Source organism: Balearica regulorum, chromosome 11 (assembly GCF_011004875.1).
Source record: "Balearica regulorum gibbericeps isolate bBalReg1 chromosome 11, bBalReg1.pri, whole genome shotgun sequence".
Classification (NCBI taxonomy): domain Eukaryota; kingdom Metazoa; phylum Chordata; class Aves; order Gruiformes; family Gruidae; genus Balearica; species Balearica regulorum.
In genome coordinates, this window is record NC_046194.1 from 12,148,973 (window position 1) to 12,172,323 (window position 23,351).

A 23,351-nucleotide genomic window follows, 5' to 3' on the forward strand; every position below is an offset into this window, starting at 1 on the left:
GTGAACAGACCATGCTCTGCCCGCCTTGTCCCTGTGGGAGAGTGGGACCAAGCAGAGGTAGGCCCCTGCAGCTGCTTTCAACCCCCTGCCCAGGAGAAGGTCGCCCAGGCCTGTCTGGACTCATGCACCTCTGGAGGTCTGTGGCCTGGGCTGAGGCAGCTGCTGGCCACCTGCCCAGGCTCTTTGCTGGCACAAGCCCTGCCAGCCCGGCCTGAGCACTAGGACCACCGCCGGCCTCTGCTTTCTGGCACCTTCACCCCCCCGGAGTTCCCCCAGTGCTGCCGGCTCGCTTCAGCTGGGGCTCGGGACCGCGTGCCGCCATCTTGTACGGCACTGGACGCCGCCATGTCGCCGCGCCCGGCGGGGGAGGGAGGGGCGTTAGCGCTTTCAACGGCCCGCGTGGGAGCCGCTGTCGGGCGCCGCCGCGAAGGGGCTGTTGTCTTGTGGCCGGCGGCGGGCTGGGGGAGCCGGGGCACGGCTATAGCCAGCCAGGCTGGCACCGGGGCGGCATATGCCTCCGCGCCCTAAGTGCGGGCCGGGCCGGGCCTGCCCCGTTGGCACTGACTGCCGCTGTCTGTCCCCACGGCTAAGCCCCCGCTACGTGCAGAGCTGCAGCGCCATCTACGCACGGCCCTTCAGTGCCGTGGCCGAGCTGCTCGGTAAGCACCGGGGACCGTGGGGAGAGGGGCCCCAGCAGGGCCCCATCGGCCTTGCCCCCGGACAGGGGTCGGTGCGACCTGACAGGAAGTCCTTGGCCCGTGCCCGGGCTTCAGTCCCGACCCCAGGCTGGCCCAGGTGGTGTGTTTTAAAACCAGTCTGCCTCAATGTGTAATAGGTGGTCTAGAGACTCATAGCAAACTTTTTGCTTGTCATTAACACCCTAACGTAAGCCATTTGGCTTTCTTGGTGTGCAAACTATGTAATAAGCAGAGGAGGTGCTTTTGTGCTGAGACATAGAGAAGGTCCGCATAAAACTGAACATGTGTGCCTGAAGTCAAACCAAGAGTCCTCTTCTGTAGACTCATGTTAGGGAGGAGTTTCTTCTCTTGTCTGTCTTACCCTCTAGATGCTGAAATGAGTCGTTGCTTTAGAGGACGTGTTTATATCAGGTTAATCTTTCTATATGTGAATTGTTTAGCAATGAGAGAGAATGAGGCAGGCTAATGGCAAGAGATTTAAAGTGTGATATGGCATTTTATTCAGTTCAGTAGGGCTTGTCTTTTAATTACATAACTAACTTAAACGAAAATAGATTTTAAGCTTTTATGTGAACAGTCAATGAAGCGAGACTTACAGAAAGGCTGTAACTTTACCAGGGCATTTTGAGCCCAAACACAGAAAGGCCTTTGCCAGGATGAGGGTTTTTTGCCAAAGCAGCTCTGCCTTCTCCATGGTCCTTTGGTGGTCTCTTGGACTAGACGTGTTCAAGGCTGAGGAAGGAGTCTTTTGATGTGAAACTCCTGCCCCTTCTTTTTTGCTGTAGCTTATCCACAGGGGTGAACGGGCTGGGGGTTGTTTTTATTTCTGTCTGACCATTCTGATTGATATAAGCAAAATGTGGGGGAGCAAAGCAGAGAAAATTGTTTCTTTAAATGCAGAAGACACATAACCACAGCACTTCAGAAAAGTGAGTGGGGCTCAGGGGATAAAAAACAGAGGCCCTGTCCCCTTCCTGCCCTGTCATTGTGTGCAGTGGAGGAGGGCCATACCCTTGCCGGTACAAACCGCACCAGAGGGGACAGTGAGAGGTGAGGTTTGGTGCAGAATTATGAAGAATAGGCACATGGCATTTCCCTGGCTGGCTGTTGGCCTGGGTGTGCAGTGCTGCAAACAGATTGCCTTGCTCCTCTTCTTGATTTCCCTGTCTGTAATGTAAAAAATTTTGTGGAGGTGCTTAGGGTAAATTAAGGTTTGGAGTCCTTCCCTAAGGGCTAAAGAAATCCTCCTTGTCAGTAACTCTTCCTGACCATTTATGTCATTCTTCAGTGGTAAAGGCAGTCTAGGACTGTGTCTCGTGGTTTAGTCCCAGCCAGTAGCTAAGCACCATGCAGCCGCTCGCTCATTCCCCTGGTGGGATGAGGGAGAGAATTGGAAGAGTAAAAGTGAGAAAACTCATGGGTTGAGATAAAGACAGTTTAATAGGTAAGCAGAAGCTGCAGACGCAAGCAAAGCAAAACAAGGAATTCATTCCCCACTTCCCATGGGCAGGCAGGTGTTCAGCCATCTCCAGGAAAGCAGGGCTCCATCACGCGTAACGGTGACTTGGGAAGAGAAGACAAATGCCATAACTTCAAATGCTTCCCCCTTCCTTCTTATTCCCTCAGCTTTTTATACGCTGAGCAGGACATCATATGGTATGGAATATCCCTTTGGCCAGTCTGAGTCAGCTGTCCCGGCTGTATCCCCTCCCAACTCCTTCTGCACCCCCAGCCTACTCGCTGGTGGGGTGGTGTGAGGAGCAGAAAAGATCTTGACTCTGTGTAAGCACTGTTCAGCAGTAATGAAAACATCTCCATATTATCAACACTGTTTTCAGCACAAATTCAAAACATAGCACCATACAAGCTACTATGAAGGAAATTATCCCAGCCAAAACCAGCACAGACTGGCAGGATTTGCCTTCTTTACCAGCACTGCATCCATCCTGAGTCTTCTCTGTTGAACAGGAGCTAAGCTCCCTTTGCAAAAGTTAAGAGCGGTAATACGGACTTTTGCCTGGAGTGAGGCAGGTATTTGTTATTTCCAGACCTTTTCTGCTTTGCTTGCTTTCAGCTTTGGTTTCACGGACTGCGAAGAGAGACCACCTGTCCATTGGATTGTATGTCTTCAAGTCTGGCTCCATGTGGCTGATGAAGAAGGCCTAAGACTGGACGGTCTCTCAGTGTGGGGCTGCTTTCCTAGACCTACATGGACCATGTCCATGCTGAGATAGTGCTTATCCTACTGATGTCATTCAGCCAGCAACATGGTATCCTCCTGTGGCTGAGTGGCCAAGCTGCTACCCTCCTCCAAAGGAACATGGGGGGCCAGTGGCACTGCCATGATGCTGAGGGCACAGGCTGCCTGTGGCTGTCCCTTGGCCATGTGTGCACAGGACAATGTTTGGAGAGGGTGAGAATAACTAATCAGTGCTGTACCTGGAGAATTCCTGTGGCGGGCCTTGCTGTTAACACACTGCCACGCAGCATTATTCCCTTTTCCTTCGGCTAGAACTTGTCATGTGTCTGCTTGGGGGCATCTGCTGCTAACCTGGCTCCTGGAAAGCCTTTGCAGTCATGCCACCAACCCATGGGCTACCTGTTTCTGTCCCTTTTGTCCCTGTCGTGCAGACCCATGTACGCATCCCCTGCCCAGGAGCTGCTTTTCTGCACATATAATGGGCTTTGGTGCTGCCTGGGCATGCTGGCATACTTCCAGGCTGTGTTTCCTTCATGCCAAAGGGAGCTGAGAATATACAGCTCCCCAGCACTGTTTGTATATTATCAGCTGGCATGACATTGCTGTCCCCCACTCAGTTTGATACGCTCAAGTATTTTTCTTCAAAGCATCCTACTGTCATGTCTGTCATGTCTCAGTCTTTCTCTGAGACCATCCTTCTGTAGTCTCTCCTGTGTCACACTTCTCTGGAGTGTCAGGCCTGTGGCCAGGTCTTTGCAGCTGGATTTTTTGTGCCTCTGTGGCAAAATGGAGGTAGGTGAACTGGGCAACCCTGTTCGTGACTCTGTGGCTTCTAGAGAAAACAGTTGTTACTGAAGACTGTCTATAGTCTGGAGGCCATCCTGGAGCATACTGTCTTCAGCTTCAGGGAGGAGTTGCCAGCAGAGTTTGATGCTGTTCCAGGTAAAAAGGGCATGTGCATCCTTATCAGCAACATTCGCAGGTACAGGGCTGGGGCGTGCAGCAAGGCAGTGGTGCCCCGAGGATGGGGAAGAGCTAAAAGCAGAGACAGCTTCAGGACAGCATCTGGCCTGGGTAGTCTAAGCCTGCTGTCATCCAGCCTGGCCACCCGAGGAACAAACGCAGGGGTTGCTCCCTCATCTCTCTGTATGACTGAGTGCTTAAGGTGTCACGCTGGGAGTTGGAAGAGATGGGTCTAGTTCTGTCTGTCACTGGTGTGCTCTTTTTTTCAGAGGAAACCAATTACTAAATTTACTTCCTTTTCCCATCTGTGCAATGGAACTTCCATATTTCTGTGTTACCAAGACAGTTCTGAAGTGTTCTGCTACTTTGGTGTTCTGCACAGAAATACCTGTAATTAAATGACTGAGTAATGACATGCATGGAGCATGTGAAATATACTGTTTTATTTGCTCCTCAGGAGGTTCCCTTGGGATCCTAATACAGAAGAGCAGACCGGGGTGCTGGTGATGGGAGGAAACTGTCTTTATTTTTCTTTGGTGTTTTTCAGAAATAAAGATGGGAAGCTGGAGCTGGATTTTGATACAGACAAGCATGATACTCGAATTGCAAACTTCCTTGCAGATGACAGGTAGATTCCCAGCAGAAGGGTTCTGCACTCTGTCCTGGTTTTGGCTAGGATAGAGTTAATTTTCACGAGAAACTTGGACGGGACACAGCCAGGACAGGTGACCCAAACTAACCAAAGGGGTATTCCATACCATAGATGTCATGCTCAGCATAAAAGGGGGCTAGTCGGGGAGGGATGGCACAGGCTCCAGGTAGCTCCAGGAGTCATGTACGGTTGTTGGGTTGTCGGATGAGAAACTGCATCATATATCACCCACTTTGTATATTCTAAGTACTGTTGTTATTTTCCTCTCCCTTTGTTGTCCCAGTAAACTGTCCTTATCCCAACCCATGAGTTTTAACTTTTTCTTCCAATTCTCCTCCCCATCCCACTGTGGGGGGAGGGGTGAGCAAGCAGCCACGTGGTGCTCAGCTGTCGGCTGGGGTTAAACCACGACACACTCTCAGAAGATGGTTCCAGATGGTCCCTGGCCTGGAAATGGAGTAAGTTGACAAGAGCTGAAAGGTATCAGGATGGCTTTTCCCCAGCTTTGTTCTGTGCATGACCCACAGGGGATGAAAGACATTAAATCCTAGATTTTGGATTCACCTGGAAAAGACTACACGACTAGAATTCTCCTGCCTGTTCTGTTGTGCTGTCCCCTCTCCCAGGCATATTGCATCTTGTACCTGAAGCTGAATTATCTTCTCCTTCTTATCTTCTGGTCACCTTTGAGAAGCCAAATCTTCGTGTGAAGCTTAGAAGGGAGCCCTCAAAGCTGCTTCTGTTGGAGCAGTGGGTGATAGGGCTCATGGCTCACCTTGTATGTGAGACAGTTCCTGCCTTAGCCCAAAGCCTGTTTCAGGGGAGAATGAGGTGGAGAAAGGCTTGAGGCTTTTGCTGGCCAGTCAGTTTTGCTTGGAAAAACATCTGCTGAAATGTACTTTAAAGGACAGCATTATTCAATTCAGTGGAAAAAACCACTTTATCAAAATGTAAATGAGACCAGAAAAGCCTTTCCTCCTCTCTGTTCTGTTCATCAGCAGTTGGTTGCTGACTTTTCCTGGCTGGCTGGAAGTTGGTTATTTGAGTTCTTGGAGCATGTTGATTCTCATTCCCAACACGTGCTCCTAGGCCACCCCAGCTCTTTGGGAGTAAGATGACTTTTTTGGCTTACTTGCCGACATGCTTTTGGAGACCGGTATCCACAGAACAAAAGCCAGTATCCCCAAGTAAAGCCAAGTGTCAAGAACAATCTACCCTTCAGATCTTTTCCAGAAAGAACTTTGCTTAAGCTGTTTTGAACTACACCTGAGCATCTTTTATCCTCCCTCCTCCTATGTGCTTTAAAGATCATTTTGTGTTGTGAATTTCTGAGCTTATGTTAATATGAAAAGATTTACCAAAGATGAAAAGGCGTTACTGAAATGCTCTACCTTACTGAAATTCTCTACTTACTTAGTCAGGAATTGGATAACCAACAAAGCTGGTTTCCTGCTTTTGTAGCTTCACGTTAGTTCATATCTGTGTGCTAATGCTCTGTCCAAGGATTGCACAGTCACTGTGTTTTGAGATGATTTGCAGAAATGCAGCACGTTAGAAATCTGTGGTGGTAGTGCCCAAGCAGTAGTGGTTTTCCACTTGCTTTCAGAGGTGCTTTGGCCTTCCATAGCCAGTGTGCATAAAATAACAGATCCTTGAGTTTTGAAGTTTAGCACCTGTTGTGTACAAAGTAGCATTGTATTGGAAAGCACGTGGTGATTATGTACGTTGCAAACACATGAGCTCTGACTCCAAGAAGTAAGCAAATTAAAATATATTTAGATAAAAAGTGGTTAATGAAATATTTTAATCCTAAACCCACAGTTCCCCATCTAATAGTGGTCTGTCTGGAACTGAATTTGTGAAACTGGAATCTACTGAAGGAGAGCTCACTGTTCTTTGAGCGACACCTTAGTGTCCTGACTGGATGTGCTTGATTTGGTTTGGTAAATATTGGTCATTTATTTTTTAATCACAAGTAAAATTATTTGTCATCAGTTATCTCATTTGTGATACACTCCAAGGCAATTTTCTTTGGCCAGATCTTGTCTGTTCTATTATCGGGGTAATAAAAATGCATATCAGAGTTTTTATTAAAGCTATAAACAAGGCATATTTTGACTTTGCAGTTACAGACTGTCTCCGCTCAGTACAGCTGTATCCAACTCCCCTCCAGTCAGTTACACATGTTCTTATCTGTGATTGTTGGCTGCGTGCATGGAGTTGTTAACAGGCCAAGGCTGAGCACTTTTTCCCTGCTGAAGAGGGAAGGTGTTGTGCTGAGGAATGCAGCGTGGGCTGCTTGATGCAGCGGCCTCTCCGGAGTGTTTCACTCCTTCCTGTGGAACTCGTGCATCTCCCCCACTCCTCTAGAGCTTGTTGTTTATTTCTTCCTTGACATATTTTCCCTCAGAGCAAAAAGGTGAATTGGATTCACCTGCAAGAACAAAAGCCACTATGAGATCATGATGTACCACAAGGCTCATCAGATCCTGTGAAAAGGTGGGCTGTCAAAGGAAGGTGAGTAGGTGGACTTGTCTTTACCCCTTTTTGTCTGGGAGAGGGGCGAATAGGGCTTTGCAAAAAGGAGCCTTGTCTTAGATCCTTGCTTCTATGTTGCACAGTGTCCAGAGTTGAACAAGGAGACCTGGTGTTTCCCTAGGATCAGATCAGTGTGTGCATCTGCACAATGGGTGGCTGTCCAGGTTTTAGTTAACTAGAGATGTCCAGCAACTGTTTAATACTGCTGTGGCTGGAGATGCTACCAGAAGATGGGCAGCCTGCCTCTCCTCCAGAGTGATTTCCAGAAGCAGATCTACTCTGGCAGGATAGCGTGGACTCTGTTAAGAAGCGATGCTGAAGCATTTTGCTCTAGGTGTTACCTTGCAGCAGTATTTCAGAGCTATGGCGTGTCTTGGAGACACACCACAGATAATTCTGGTCTGTTAGTTAGCCAGCCTGTGCTCAGCTTTCTGGAAGAAAAAGCTTCATTATATGTCCAAAATACCTTTGCAGGGGGGGTTGCCAGGTGTTTGTACCTTATATGTGCAAGGCACCAGCCATGGTGTTGCCATCAACCTTTGTATCAGGGGTTTGGGGTGTCAGTGCTCCCAAAAGGACTACTTTTTTTTTTTTGTTCCAAGCAGAATTGGCTAAAGCAACTCTTTCCCTTCATTTCTGGCCCCTGGTGCAGGGAAGAGGTACAGGTGTGATTGGTGTAATTGAATGTAACTTCCTGAATTGAGCACACAACAAAGAGGACTTTGAAGAAGGCAAAGAGTACTGGTAAGAGAGACCTGCACCCAAGGCTGCTGCTTGGAGAGGGTTTTGCTGTGATACAGCCTTTGTTCTGAGTACTGCATGTGTTCTTAGGTCTGTTTATTGTGAAGTAGCCCCAGATTGGCCCATTTTTGCCTTCTCTAGCACCTCTAGAGAGCATGGAGAATTTTATCCTGAAAGCCTGGTGCAAACATACAGCCTTGGACTGAGGAAAGGACACAGTCTCTGTGTTCCTCCAGCTCATTTCCTCACAAGACTCCAGACCTGAGGAGACTGCTCTGAAGTAAAATTGAGCCTGTGTTTGTGTACACTTTAGCAGAGACGCTCAAACCGGGAACACACCTATAAAGCCAAAAGAAAAAAGATTGTCACTTGGAGCCTCCAGTTAAGGGGTGCAGCAGCAGCAGGCAACGTCCTCCCTCTAGGCCTCTAAGCCCTGCTCTTCTGGAGGTGCAGCACACTTTGGGAAAGGCTGAACTTAGGGAAAGGGACCTGTAGCCTGAACTTTTTAATGATGATATTGGCCCATTTTTTGCAGTTGTGGAGTGGGTGATACAGAAGGGCTGCTAAGGTGCCAACCTAAAACCTGCAATCACAAGTCTAAGTCAAGTTCTTGGGGAACGGGGTTTGTATTTGCCCCGTTTGTTCCTTGAGCTGCCTGTTATGCCAGTAGGAGTTGCCCGGCTTCTTATGGAATTCTTCCTTGCAGAAGGATGATGGCTGTGCTGGGACATGACCTCAACAGCTATTGGAAGGCAGTGATGGCACAGATGAACTTGGGAAACATGGATGCAGCTTTCGTAATAGCGTAGGAGCCGGTTTGCCACTGCTCTGTTCTTTGCCAGCGTTAAAGGCCTGGGAGTTTCCCTTGGCCAAGGTGGGGTGGGAATGTGCTACCAAGAGGAGCAGAGGCTGCTGATGGATGACTGGACTCCTCTTTCCTATAGGGGATTGAGATTTGAACCTGTGGAGTTTGGCCTGGTGGTTACTAGGAGGGATGCCACACCATCAGCAGGGTCTCCCCAGGAGAGCAGAGACATGTTGGGTGCCCCAGAGCATCCCATGTCCTGTGCCAAATGGGCTGGGATTGCTTTGGGACTAGGTGGCAGCGCTTATTCTGAACAGCCTTTTCTAGTGTTTACTCCACACTTGAAGGACTCAGACTGAGCATTGTTTTTTGCAGAGAGAGACCAGACCAGACGTGGGTACGTGATGGGTGTCTGAAGTTGGGGAAGCTCCCTGATCGGGTTAACCCTAGATTGTTACTAGAAAGCTGGTTTTGTCATCTCCATCCCCTCCCCAAATACAGGTAGGAGACTCATTAATTGAGTCCTGGATGACTTTTTTCCATGCCATCTCACATCCTTGAAATACAAATGGTTTCTGTAAAATGCTTGACTTCCTGCTTTCCTTCCACATACCTGCGAATACAGATCTTCATTAAAACAGGTGATGTTAAAACAGGAAAATGTTTCAGTACCTGCTTGCTTTGGTCACTGCCTGACCCCTTGATGTGATTTAATCCAGCAGGCACCTAAAACAGCCGTTTACTCAGCCAGCCCCGCCCAGTGGGATGGGAGAGAATCGGGAAAAAAAAATTAAAACTCATGGGTTAAGGTAAAGACAGTTTAATATGACAGAAAAGGAAGATAATAATAATAGTAATAATAATAATAGGATATACAAAACAAGTGATGCAAAGCACAGTTGCTCACCACCCACAGACCACCAATGCCCAGCTAGTTCCCGAGCTGTGTTCTAAACCTCCAGCCAGTTTCCCCCCATTTATATACTGAGCATGATGTCATATGGTATGGAATATCCCCTTGGTCAGTTTGGGTCAGCTGTCCTGGCTGTGTCCCTTCCCACCTTCTTGTGCACCCCCAGCCTACTTGCTGTCAGGGCAGTATGAGAAGCTGAAAAGTGTTCGAGTTTGTGTAAACATTGCCTAGCAACAACCAAAACCATCAGTGTGTTATCAACATTATTCTCATCCTAAATCCAAAACACAGTGCTATACCCACTACTAGGAAGAAAATTAACTCTATCCCAGCCAAAACCAGGACACCTTTTTTTTCCTGACGCCTTTAAAATAACAGCCTTTGATCTAGAGGAATCTGGCTATTTAAATGATAGTGCTTCTGAAGGATTGGATGGGGTTTTAGTTAAATGTGCTGATTCAGTTACAGTCAAATGGCAAAACTGCTACTAACAAAATACAGTTTCTTGTTGAGATCTCCTGACCTGTTGGAGAATGAAAAAGCTTTACTTCCTTACCAAGAATATCAGCTCAAATGCTAAGCAGAAAGAACTGGTAGAGTTGGGACTGAGACCAACTGTCTGGATATTACTGAAGAAAAATCCTTTTCTCTGATCAACAAATTCCAGGGTGCAACCAGTTTATACGGCTGAATTGCCATTATCTGTTAAAGTTTGGCATTCCACAAAGATAGATGAGATAGCCTTCAGGATAAACTATTAAGGAAACCAGTTGGCTCTGGAGGCCGAGGAGTAAGTTTTTATAGTCTAGAAACTAGATAATTAAGGCACATTTCAACAGAGGAGGAAGCTAATCCAGGACTGCCTCCATTTAAAACTCTTCGATACATTAAAAATCAGTGATCTGGAAGAGGGAGCAGCACAGATTACAGATGGGAGACAGTTCTTTGTCAAGCCAGACAAACGGACTGTGGGATTCGTGACTACCTTCAGACTCACCTGGTTCAACTAAGCAATCAGCAAGGTGATGGCAGACCAGAACAAGCAAGATACTGTAGGAGGAGTAATTAGGATTGACTAGATAATTTCTAAGTTAGCATTATTGTCTGAGGATGGAGACCTAAGAATGTGTTGGACAGTTCAGTGAAAACACCTGTGCAGTACTTGTGGCTGCCAGAAAACTAATAGTTACATTTGTGTTTTAAACCTGCATACGCAGGATTTTTATCTTCTGCTTCAGGGTATCACTGCAAATGTATACTAGTGCATAGAGGGAACTTTTCCTATAGACTGTTTCCACATAACTCATGACTGTGACAGTTCCTTTCCTCTGAAGTAGCTGGTATTAGTGGTCTGTGCTGCCCACATGGGTTATGATGCATTTCTCTGTCAACTCAAAATTGAAGCAGAAATGACTGCCATAATGTGTTGTGCTTAACTCTGTTGCATAGTCTGTACTTCATTTCATATATGCTATTTTGGGATTCAAGGGATTTCTTTTCCCTTCAGCCCTTAAACACAGTGTTTGATTCTTCAGCAGTTCTCTTGATCTTCTTTTATCTGAAATCCTAAAGGATTGCACAGATGTCCAAACAATGAAGATTTTTGGTGGGAGAGGGGAGTCAAACTGTTCACACACACACTCAGGCAGGGTTGACAGCTCTTTTTGCAGAAACTGTTCGGCACCTGAGGAGTAGGAATACAGTGATGAGGGGAGGAGACCCAGATACAGACTGAAATCCCAGAAGGGATGAGTATATCCCATTCCAGTTTGCAGCTCAGCTACCTGGAGCAAAGACAGGGGAAAGAGGTGTTTGGTGTCCTGCATACAGCAGATTGCTGCTGCTTTTCTCTTGTTGTCCTGTTGTTCTTCAAGTAAAAGAATGTTTTACCCCATGGTAAGACAGCAAGGAGAAACTTGATCTTTTTTTCCCCTTTTGTTGGTCTAGGGAGCTGGACAGAGGGAGGAAGAGGAGATTGTTGTCATCATCCAGGGAGAGCATGGAACAGCAAGTGAGGCAGGAGAGAGAAGGCTGCAGGAGCCAGGATGACGAAAGCCTTGATGCTTGATGCTGCAGGACTTGGCAGGTTTTCAGCCCTGCCTCACTGTTATTCATGTTCCTTCATGCCAAGAGAGATGCCAGCATGTGAAGATGTTGGAGCATCATATAGAATGAGACTTCGATTCCTATTTGTGTGCAGCTTGGACATGCTTAAAAGTCTTAACAGTAACAAGAGATCAGGGCAGTTCCAGTCCGTGCACTCAGTCCTACCCTGTACTGCCTAGTCATATTGTGTTCCTTCCTGACTCTCCTGGCTAGAAGAGGATGCAGAAAGCTCCATGATTCCTCTCTTAGGGTTGCAGCACTGGTCCTGTGTGGCATCTTTCCCCAGGTTAACTGATTATATTAAAGACTCTGATGTTTTGAATTGTCAGGAGACGTGTTTTTTGGACACAGCTGCCCAGGATGGGTTGTCCGAGAAGCTCTGTGACATTTCAGCAAGGGACTTTTTGTGGCCGTTGGTGTTTTGAAGACTGCTGCAAATGGTGACGCTCCTGCTCTCTGGTGTGGTGTACGAGGGGGTTTCCTGAACTGGGGAAACCTCAGGGAAGCGAAGAGATCTGCCAGGAGCTGGCAGCTCATGCGAGAGTGGCTGACGAGACCTTGGTAGTGCCTGGAGCAGCTGTGGCCAAACCCCCACAGCTATAAGAGAAACCCCTGGGGAGCGTCAGCCAGGGCATGGTGCAGCAGGGTGTGCAGGAAGGGCGCTGTAACTCTGCTGGCTCGGTCAGGGAGCAGTGGTCTCTACCAGGCAGAAGGCTATGTCTGCAACTGATGCAGCTTCCCAGACAGGTCTGATGGGAACATGCTGTTTCCCAGGTGGCAGGCTGCAGGGTGTGCCGTACTCTTACACCAGTACAGGACGGCAGTAGTGAGCACACCTGTAGGAGGTGTGCCTTGGCAGAGGAGCTCCTCAGCTTAGTGGCAGAGCTCTGGGAGGAGGTGATTAGGTTGAGGAGTATCAGGGAGTCTTAAGAGGGAACTGCACCCTACCTTCCCTGGGACAGGTGTGTCAGGCAGACCAGAAAAATGATGTGGAGGATTCCCTATCTTCTCTCCAGCTGGCAGAATGCAGTGACTTAAAGTTTAGGGGGGAATGGCAACACATTCCTGCCTGACACAGCAGGCGCATCTCCTCCATAACTACCCTTCTGTCCCAGGTGCCCTTACATAATAGGTACTCTGCAAGTGGAACGAAACAGTGATGAGGACAATGGTCCATCTAGGTTGGATGTGTCACCCAGGTCAAGCTGGCATGCACCCCACATCAAAACCACATCCATTAAGAAAAAAAGACAGGTTATTGTCATAGGAGCCTCTCTTCTGAGGGGAACAGAAGACCCAATATGCCACCTAGTTAGTAAGGTCCCCTGGGAATCTGCTTTTGAAGGTATTGGGGTCCATGAATGCTGGTCATTTTTTAAAAGCCATCTCTTAAGAGTGCAGGAGCAGGCAATTCCAAAGTCAGAAGTCAAGCAAGTGGGGCTGAAGGCTGGCTTGGCTGAGCAGGGATCTTCTTCTAGAACTTAGGTGGAAAAGGAAAGTGTATGGACATTTGAAGCAAGGACAGGTGACGCAGGAGGACTACAGAGATGCTGTTCGCCATTGTAGGGAGAAAAATCATGTGGCCAAAGCTCAATTAGAGTTCAAGCTGGCCAGTACTGTGAAGGACAACAAAAAAGGCTTTTTTAAATATGTTAACAGCAAAAGGAGGATCAGAGATAACATTGGTCCATTACCAATGGAAGTCAGTCACCTCACAAATGGGCACATAGACAAAGTGGAGACATTTAATGCCTTCTTTGCCTCTGTCTTCAACACCGATGATGGGCCCTGGGACTCCCAGAGCCCTGTGTTGGAAGACTGTCACTGGAGGGATGATGAACTCATAGCCAAACCTGAAGTTTGAGACTTGCTGCTCCAGCTAGATGTGCATAGGTCTGTGGGGCCCAATGGGGTTCATCCCAGGGTACTGAAAGAGCTGGCCAATGTCATTGTGAGACCTCTCTCCATTATTTTTCAATGGTCTTGGGAGTCTGGAGAGGTCCCAGTAGACTGGAAGCTGGCAAATGTTGTCCTAGTTTTCAAGAAGGGTATGAAGGAAGACACTGGTAACAGGACTGTCAGTCTCGCTCCAGTGCCTGGTAAAATTATGGAAAAGATTATTCCGGGAGTTATTGAAACACACTTGAGAGACAATGCAGTCATTTGTCGTAGCTAGGATGGGTTTATGAGGGGAAAGTCCTGCTTAACAAACTTAATTTCTTTTTATGACAATATCACCCATCTAGTTGACCAAGGGAAACCAGTAGATGTGGGTGGGTTTTTTTTATTTTAGCAAAACTTTTGATACTGTCTCTCACAGTATCATTCTGGACAAACTGTCCAGCACACAGCTAGACAGGTCCGTAGTATGATGGGTGAACAATTGGCTGATGGCTGGGGCTTAAGCAGTTATGGTAAATGGGGTTATATCAGGCTGGTGGCCATTCACCAGTGGAGTTCCCCAGGGCTCAATTTTAGGGCCAGTGCTCTTTAATGTTTTTATAAATGATCTGGATGCAGGAGTCGAATGTACATTAAGTTTGCTGATGATGCTAAACTAGGAGGAGCTGTGGACTCCCTTGAGGGTAGAGGGGCCTTACAGAGAGATCTGGATAGACTAGAGAGATGGACAATCACCAACCATGTGACGTTTAACAAGAGCAAGTTCCAGATTCTGCACCTGGGATGAGGTGATCCTGGTTATACATACATATTGGGGGATGAGAGGCTGGAGAGCAGCCCTGTGGAAAGAGATCTGGGGTTTTGGGTTGATGGCAAGTTGAATATGATTCAACAGCGTGCCCTGGCAACCAAAAGGCCCAACAGTGTCCTGTGGTGCATCAAGCACAGCATACCTAGCTGGTTGAGGGAGGCTATTGCACTGATATGGCCCCACCTCAAGTACTGTGTGCAGTTTTGGGCGCCTCAATATAAGAATGACATCAAACTATTGGAGTGTGTCCAGAAGAGGGTGACCAAGATGGTGAAAGGCCTCCAGGGCAAGACTTAGGAGGAGCAGCTGAGGTCACTTGGTTTGTTCATCTTGGAGAAGAGAAGGCTGAGGGGGAAACTCGTCCCAGTCTCCAACTTTCTCAAGGGTAGCAGTGGAGGGCGGGGTGCTGATCTACTCTCTCTCTGGTTACCAGCAATAGGGCATGAGGAAATGGAATGAAGCTGCGTCAGGGGAAGTTCAGATTGGACATTAAGGAACAGGTTCTTCTCTGAGAGGGTGATTGGTCACTGGAACAGGCTCCCCAGGGAAGTGGTCATGGCACGAAGCCTGTCAGAGTTCAGTGAGTGTCTGGACAATGCTCTTAGTCATATGGTTTAGCTTTACATAGTCCTGTGAGGAGCAGGGAGTTGGGCTTGATCCTTATGAGTCCCTTCCAACTCGAGATAGATAGTCTATGATTCTATGATTCTACTTGACAGATCAAAGGTGGAGAAAGCCCCATGCCTCAGTGATGGAGACAGAGGAGGAAGAGAATTGCAGGTCCTTAACACACAGGAGCTGGAAAATATAATGCAGTGAGAGAAGATCAGTGAGGAATATTTTTGTGTAACTGAAGACTATTTCAGCAGAGTGGGATGTGCTCCGTTGCAAGGTAATGAATTTGTCTGTGCATCCTTGCTGGTTTGGTGGGTTTTGGAGAGAGCAGGTTGAAGTGTGTTGAGAAGGAGTGACCTCTCCTAAAGAATGTAGTGGGCTTCTTCCTCGATCTGCTGACTCTTAACTTCTTCAGGCCTGGCAAAACTCTTTCTTTCTTGCTGATTGATGTAATTCCTGTGCATGTACCCTCCTCACATCTCAGGTGGAGAAAATTGAGTGTGAGAAGTGTTGCTTGAAAACAGAGTTCTTGAAATGTCAACAGGAACTGGCATTGCTCAGAGCTCAGAAGATGGAAGGCCTGTCCTGCAGCAAGAAATGCACATGTTACTGCCAAGCTGTGTGGCGGAAGCTGAAAGCAAAGCTGGTGAGGTCCGCAGAGGAGAAGGCTGAACAGACAGAGAGACTCAAGAATACAGAGATGCATTTAGGGATGCTGAGGGAGGCACAGGTTTCCTGCAGGGGCCCAGAGAAAGAAGACACGACGAGGTCAGAGCTGTGGGTTGGCTGGTTGGCAGCCCTGTTATCCTTAAGATGGGGTGAGAGGGCAGGAGTCATTGTGGGCTGCTATTTCCACAGGACACTGCTTCCCTGGTATCCATCACCCTGCTGTATAGGTAACTGGGTTAGAAGTGAGGATCCTGCTGTTGTGAGGAGGTGGAATCACCAGATGAATCCAAACAATTGATCCAGCTTCAAAGACGCCCTACAGGAAGGTGCTTTGTCCGTACTGTGCTTGTCCTATACTATGGCACCGTGTTGCTGGATCCCTTGCACGGTGTTGGGTCTGCAATGGAGATACGGAGCAAGGAACCCCTGTGCACATGGTACTCTGTGGCAGGAAGGAGGATAGCAGCTGGATGTGTGATGGGAGATACCAGATCCAGGCTCTCATTACTTATTCTCTTCTTGGCTTTTGCCCTCTTGCCCACAGTGTTATGGAGAAACTTAACCTGCTGGCTTTTTTCATTTATCCTCCCCCACCTTGGAACTCCAGGATATTAAGTTTGAGTCTAATCAGGTGGATGAGATTTTGCAGACCATACTGGAGGAGACAAACCTCATATTGGAGTAGTCCCCTGCTTTTTTGCACATGATCATTAATAAAACCCTGACTTCTTTACTTGTACTCTAGGCTATCATTCTGGTGGGGCAGGGGGTTCTCCTCACCCTCCTTGTCTTGCAGGACTCGCATGGCTCTTCTGCTCCCCATTGCTGGGGGCTGGGGTTCCTGGGGCAGTGGAAACCCAGAGTTACTGTGAGCAGAGGGGACTGCAGCACAGGCATGGCTCCAAGCACAGCCAGGCTGGGTCATGCCTGGCCAGCAGACACCCCCAACGGCCTCTTTGCCGCACTCCTTAGTAGTCTGGGTTGCATAGCAGAGAGGCAGGGAGACCCTGGCGGTGGCTGCACAGCTCCTGATGCAAGAAATATCCCAGGAGAGTGCAGCCCTGGCACTCCTCTGTGGCCCTGCTGGAGTCTTCTTGTGAATAACACAGCTGACTGACTTGGGCTAGAGCAGCATGGTGCTGAGGTTCAGGATTTGGGCCCTTTCACTCCAGGAAGCAGTCTCGAGTCCATAGGTCTGATCAGCCCACATGTCAGCTAAACTGGGTTCTTCCCTGTGTTTTCCTCTTGAGTGTGTCTGTTTGTTAAATAATGTAGCAACACAAGGTTCCTTGAACTAAATTTATCTTCCTGCGTAGCTATGGGAACAGTCGGTGGTATGATGATGCTGGGGCTTGCAGTCAGATTTGCTGCAAGGCTCTGGGCAAGTGTGGCTGAGCCCAGCTTCTTGCAACAGATGCTGTCATGTGTGGGAGCTTTGCCTTTAAACTTTCTTTTTAGGCTTATTTTCTTAGACTTTTCTTTAGCCAGCAGCATGACAATCCTTTTAACCTGGGAAATGTTGAGGATGATGGGGTGTTTGGAGGAAGATGTGGGGTTTGAGAGCAGCCAGACATGACACAGGGGAAGAATCACGCTCAGACCAAAGGATGCTGCAGCTCCCTGTCCTGCCTACAGCATGGTTCATGGGAAGAAACTAAGGGCAAGGGCAAGTGCATATAGTTCAGTATTGTTCAAGCCTGTACTTATTTCCAGCTCAGAAGCTTCCTGAATCAAACATGTTTTCCCACTGGTATAAAATGACTAGCTTAAAGGAGCTGAGGAGAAAGCCCCCTTACAGTCATGCATGTACTGTCCTTCCTGAAGTGCGTTCTCTTGCCCAAATGGTGGGTATGGAGGAGAGGGTGCCTCAGTGGCCAGCACAGCCTTGCTCCTTTGACTCAAGCACTTCATTTATCCTGGAAAAAACACACCACCATGTGACAGAAACCAGTGGCTTAGGTGGTATCACCAAACATGTAGTATGTGTTGCCTGGAAGTCAGAGTTGAGCAACACAGGTATGTGGACAGAGAGTGCCCCATCCTGCGTGTTAAGGACTTTGCGACATCTTTTCCTTCGTGGCTGGACTTAACACACAATACTGAGTAAGTTACTTTCACTGTTGCTAGTGGAGATTGAAAGGATCTGTCTATACAGCTGTAGGTGCTATCTCTGTGTATACCATTCCTGATTTCCTTTCTGGTTGAATCCTGTTTCATTTTCAGCTTGTGTTTCTAGATCTCAGAGCTGTTTCTGTGACATTTTCGGATTGTGCTGTTTACTATGTTTTCAGGTCAGTACTATGGGTGATAACACTTAGGCTTGAAGGTAGGTTCCTTATCTCCCTCCATTCATGGTTTGAAGGTAGCATTTCTTATCTCCATTCATGTTTGTTTGTTTGTTTTTGACATCTTGCCAGCTGGTCCTCAAACCACAGGACTACACCCCCATTTCATTTAATTTTCAGTAGAGCTGTTGAGGAGATTGAATGTGCACCAGGATATCCCAATGAGTCAAAGTTTCTTTTCACAATGTTTGGGACACTTGAATTAGTTTTTATGGTTGCATGAAATATGGTTTCTGAGGTGCAAAATAGCCAGTGATCTTGGGGAGCCGTCATGGTTCTGATCATGCTAGGAAGTTTTATCTCAAAAGCCAGTCATCCTTTGAAGCATCTACCCTGGGCAGGGGAAGAGACAGACCTTTATTTTCTTCTCCAAAGCTGCTTCTAAAGCAGGAAATGTCCACACCTCCTTTAGGCTTTATCTCAATGCTCTTCACAGCACATATGTGTTGAGCTGGTAATCTTAGCTGCTGCTGCTGCTCCTCTTTGCATCTTGTTTATTCCATCCCATTATAACTAGCTCTGGGATCTGAACTTTATCTCTAATACTGCTTGACTTTATTTTTTTAGAAGATTTTTCACAGACATCCTTGATGTTTGTCATGTGACATGTGGAGCCCTTGGACTAGACCCCATCCCCAGGAGGAAGCTGTGGCAAAGCCTGCACAACTTAGAGCTCCTCCTGGTTAATTCCTGCCACCCAGGGAAAGGAGAACATGTTTGCGTGATGTACAGAAACCAGATGGTCAGGTGTCAGTGGTAGGATTGGGCTTTGCTGAATGAGGAGGTGGTGAGCAAAGGGCAGCTTTGATGCAAGATCTGTGAGCCCACGGAAGCATTTAACAGCTTGTGAACAGTTAGCAGGCATCATACTCTCATCTCTCTGTGTCTCACATTACCAGCAAGGCAAAATATATGCTCCTAACAGCAATACGTGGGTCTTTTGACATTTCTTGAGTTGATTTGTTTTCCTCAGTGTAAAGAAATAACACAGAAAGCAGTTCTGTGATGGAGCGTTTCCTAAATGGATGTCACTTGGCAAATAGTGCAGCTATTAATTTTCCTTAGATAAGTTGGTATCAAAGTACCTGGTTTTGAAACTTGGCAATTCTCTCCTGTATCCTTCAAAGCTTGGTCAACAGTGCCCATGCTAGAAGGTTGATGCCATAGTAGTTTGGGGGGATTAAGTTGTGTAGTGAAGATAAATATTTATTGCAGGTGAAGAGGTCAGAAAAGCAACTCGAAGATAAGGCTGTTTGGCAAAGTTTTCCCCTCCCAGAGCTCTTCGCATCGTCCCTGTCAGTACTGTACTGTGCCCTGTGAAGTCCTGTGTAGCCAGCAACCCTGCAAGGCTCGGAGGGGAAACCCAGCCTGTCCTGCCCTTGCTTTCCAGCATTGAGTGAGAAGTGTGCAGGAGCAGGCAGGTGGTGCGAGGAGCCAGGGAAGAGCACTGTCATGTTTCCCCTCTGCTGACAGCGCCACAGGCGGTCTGGCTCTCTTCATCCCACTGGTGAGCTGGGAGCTTTAGCACTGTATTTTGTGGGCAGCCTCCTTCTGTTTGCAAAGATCTCCCATGGGAAAGGGTAGCTGTGCTCAGGGACAGCTGAGGATAAACTTGTCTCTTTGTACAAGACTGGGCTGCGTTTACAGAGTGTTTTGCCCTGGTTATTCCCCCTTTTCCCCCTGAGGCTTTTACTCAGCCAGAAGTACTGAAGTTGGGTGGATTAGCTGCATCTGCCTGTGACCTGAGTGGTAAAATTTACTTATTTTCAGTTGCAGACTTACAAGCCGGAAATCAGCCCACATGCCTTATGTGGGATGCTAGTCACCCTAACACATCTGGGTGAGGGGATGTTTCGATTTTGGGAAGGAGGCCATAACTCACAGCAAGACCCTTGTCTGTGAGCAAGCCTGGGGACATCAGCTACAGGGACAGGTCTCCTATAGCCAGCTCTGCCCAGGGAGGTAGAAGTTCAATATGTGTTAGCAGGCTCCTGGCAGCTGCAGCTCTTCACGTCTTGCTCCCTGGGACTGAGCTAGCAGTCTTTGTGCTGGTAGCTGCTTTCCCCTTCCAGGGGTTTTGCTTTGCAGCACAGAGGTCCTTCCCCTTGCCGAGGAACATCCCTGGTCCTGAAGTGCCTGCTCTCCTTGCCTTGAAAACAAGGAGCTAATTGTTTTTTCCATCTGCTGTCTCTCATCTGCTAGCCTCCCCCCAGTGCAGGCAGCCTGTGCCTCCTCTGCCTGCACAGAGATGGAGAGAGCAGCCTTGCACAGGCCAGCGGCTGGACCTGGGGTGAAACGAGCTGCCAGTTTGCAATCTAGAAACACCATTAAAATAAAGGTGCGTTGGGAAGACCAGAAGGCCAATGAGGAAGCATTCGGTTGCAGGGAAGATCAGAGGTTAATTGCCTCCTTGCCTACTCATGAGATGCGGTGCCTGGCCTCCACTGTAGCCAGGGGAAAATCCAAAGGCAAAGGCCAGCACCCTCATTCCTGTAAAAGGGTACTGGAATAGCTCAAAGGGCACAGGAGCATCATGGTCATGGAGCCAGCGATGGCTGTGGTCCTTAGCTCTGTAATGCCTGCAGACTCCCTGGGCTTCTCTAAGCCTTGGAAAATACTGAAGGCTGGAATTGATCCCATCCTCCCCCAAAAGGAAAGGGGTAAAAATCCGGGTAAGGAAAATGCACGTCGGCGCAATCTTGGGAGCACCTGCCAGGTATAGCCGGTGGCGTGGGACTTAGCTCCAGTGACCTAAGAAACCTAGAGAGGCAGCTTTTCTAGGAAAGCAAATTCAAAGCAATCATGGTTTTTTGTGACATGGATCTTGTCCTGGTTTTAGCTTTTTTTAGCAGGCTGGACATTCCAGAAATAGAAAGTGTTATAAGTTCTGTGAAAAAAGTCACCTGCCTTGAGGAAAGATTAGTCCTCCAGTGTGGCAAAAGCTGCATCAAAACACACCCTTCCTCTGAAATCCGGAGCAGAGATAAGAGGCAGCCTCAGAGCCGGTGGAGCCTCCCTAGTTTCTGTGCTTACAGGGTGATGTTGTTTCTTCCAGACACTTGGTGCATAGAGGGAGCTTGGAGGGGCTCAGCTGTGTCTGGGGTCTGAGCATCTTCTAGGTATGAAACTAGGTTAGCAGCTGCTGAAATATTGGTGCCCTCAAGTGTACCCTGAGCATGGAGATGACAGGCTGGTAGACTGGATTGCTTGGGATGAATCTGTAGACTGGCTGATGTGGTTGTAGCTCAGTTTGTCCGTGTAAAGGTGTTTGGGATCCTCTGTCTTCATCTCTTCTGTCAGCGTGGTGCTGTTTAACCATCAATCGGCAGTGAAGCTGCCAAGGGTGCAGGATAAATTCTCTTCAATTCTCTAGGCCAGTTCTCCAGGGCAGATTCTGGCTGGAGATGGAGTCTCTAATAGTCTCTGATAGTTCCGCAAAAATCCCTGGAAGGGCTTATGTTTACATCACTATAAAAGTGTGTCTTGGTGATAAAGCTTATTTTGCTTGCTGAATTGATGTAGGTTCTACTAATAAAGCCTGCTCTCGCTACTACAGATTGCATACATGCTAGGTTTGCTGCAATCACTAACCTAAAGCTCCTCTAGCGTAGATTAGACTCAAATTACGGAGAAATCTGATTGTGATGTTAATGTAATGCCTGGAAGATCAAACCTCCATGCTGTCCTCACAGATATCATGGTTTTCTGAGATAAACACTTTTTTATAACTCTCCTGATAGATTTTCGAGCTGTTGTTCAAACCCAGCCAGGAAGGTGCTTTCTAGCAATCTCCTCTGATACACCCTAAGGTCTCTGTCCCCTGTGGTGCCACAGAGTTCATTCCGCCCTGTTTCCCTCATATCTTTAAAGATCAAAAGATCCTTTAAAGTGCCTGTAAACAGGTCTCTTCCAGGAGGCTATGGAAAGCCATGAATTTGTGGACAGGCTTTTTGTCTGACTGAAGGTGTTTTTGGAAGTTGAGCCCCTCACCTCCATTGCAACATCTCCCAGTAAAATGAGAAGAGCCAGGCACCAGCGGTCTCATGGCAGTGTCCTGGCCATGTGACTCTGGATGCGGCCATCCCTGGGGCTTTGGGAGGGCAGGAAGCATTTGGAGGTAAAGTGTGACTGCAGTTGGCAGCCAAGCATCATAGATGCCCTGAGGTGAAACCATGAGGCTGATTCCTGGGCTAGAGTGTGGCCAACAGCAGGAACATCATGTGGGGCCTAGGGCATAGCTGGGGTGAGGAGTGCATCTCCCATTCCCACCAGCACAGTCCATGACTTGAGCTGTTGCTTAGCCCAGCCTAGGAGTCAGGGTTTGAAGTTCCTGAGAGCAGCCCCTCTCCATAGCGCTTCCTCTGCTGCTCCTGAAAAGGCTGCTGTAATGCCATGGGTAGGAAATGTTTGTCTTCTTCCACACCAGCCCTGCCTTGCTGAGGGGCTGGGAGGCTCCAGTGTGATACGGGAGGCAGCTGGGAGTGTGCTGCAGCTGGGAGGAGACTGGAGGAATGTGGAGGCCCTTTCCAAGTGCCTTGGCCCATCAGAAACTTGGCCTGAATTTTCTTTCCCCTCCTGCCTCTCCTATCTGAGCACTCCCTGGGGGCTGGGGGCTGTGGGCAGACGGGCTCTCCCAGCACCTGGCCTGACACTCTTCAGAGAGCTTGCATGGATTATTTGCTGCTGCTTCCGATCAGCCATGCTAGGCAGGAACAAGCAGCAGGTCGGGGATGCTAGAAGGTGCAAAGCTCTGCTTGCCTGGAGGGTTCCAGGGAGGCAGGAGGCATGGGATCTGGCCAGGTCTGGGACAAACCTGTGCCCTTTCGCCCCCCCGGGCATCCCTACTCAGTGCTCTGTGTGAGAAGAGGCCCTGCTTGTATGGGGCAGTGGCTGGGCACTGCTGGGCCAGGGAAGCAGGAGGGTGCTTTGGTGACGGCGTCGCCAGGGGTGCTGGGGGTGGTGGGTGGGGGTGCCTGGTGAGCATGGGTTGGATGCAAAGGCCTTGGTGACAAGCATGTGTTGTTCCCTCTTCAGAAGTAGTAGTGAGGACTTTCTGCATGGTTCTCACAACCATCCAATGACATTGCAGCCCCTGGCCCAGGCGCAGCTGCGGGTTTCGGTGTGCTGGGCATTTATAGTGACTCTATTGCTTTTGAAGATAAGGGCATGTTAGTATTTTATTGCCCCCTTTCTTCATCTGAGGCACCATCCAGAGCAAGAAGAAGAGAGGGGAAGGACTGGTTTCCTTATGACAGGGGATTAGTCATTGCAGCCTGGCCCTCCAGTGAGGGGCTGCAAGGCTCCCTGCAGCACCATGCTGTCCTGCAAGGCCATGGCTCCAGCCTGGGGGCTCTGAGGGGGGAGCCATTCCCCACCCAGCCCTCTTCCTACCC

General features: G+C 48.4%; 1 long non-coding RNA gene across 1 annotated transcript; it reads left to right on the forward strand.

Annotated features, from left to right (window-relative positions):
- Window positions 1-407: 407 nt before the first annotated feature.
- Window positions 408-16,349, forward strand: LOC142603356 (uncharacterized). Its single transcript, XR_012837275.1, has 7 exons — window positions 408-659; window positions 2,773-4,251; window positions 4,409-4,971; window positions 5,065-8,607; window positions 8,973-9,098; window positions 11,458-11,596; window positions 15,049-16,349. It is a non-coding gene; the product is annotated as an uncharacterized LOC142603356 (long non-coding RNA).
- Window positions 16,350-23,351: the final 7,002 nt, after the last annotated feature.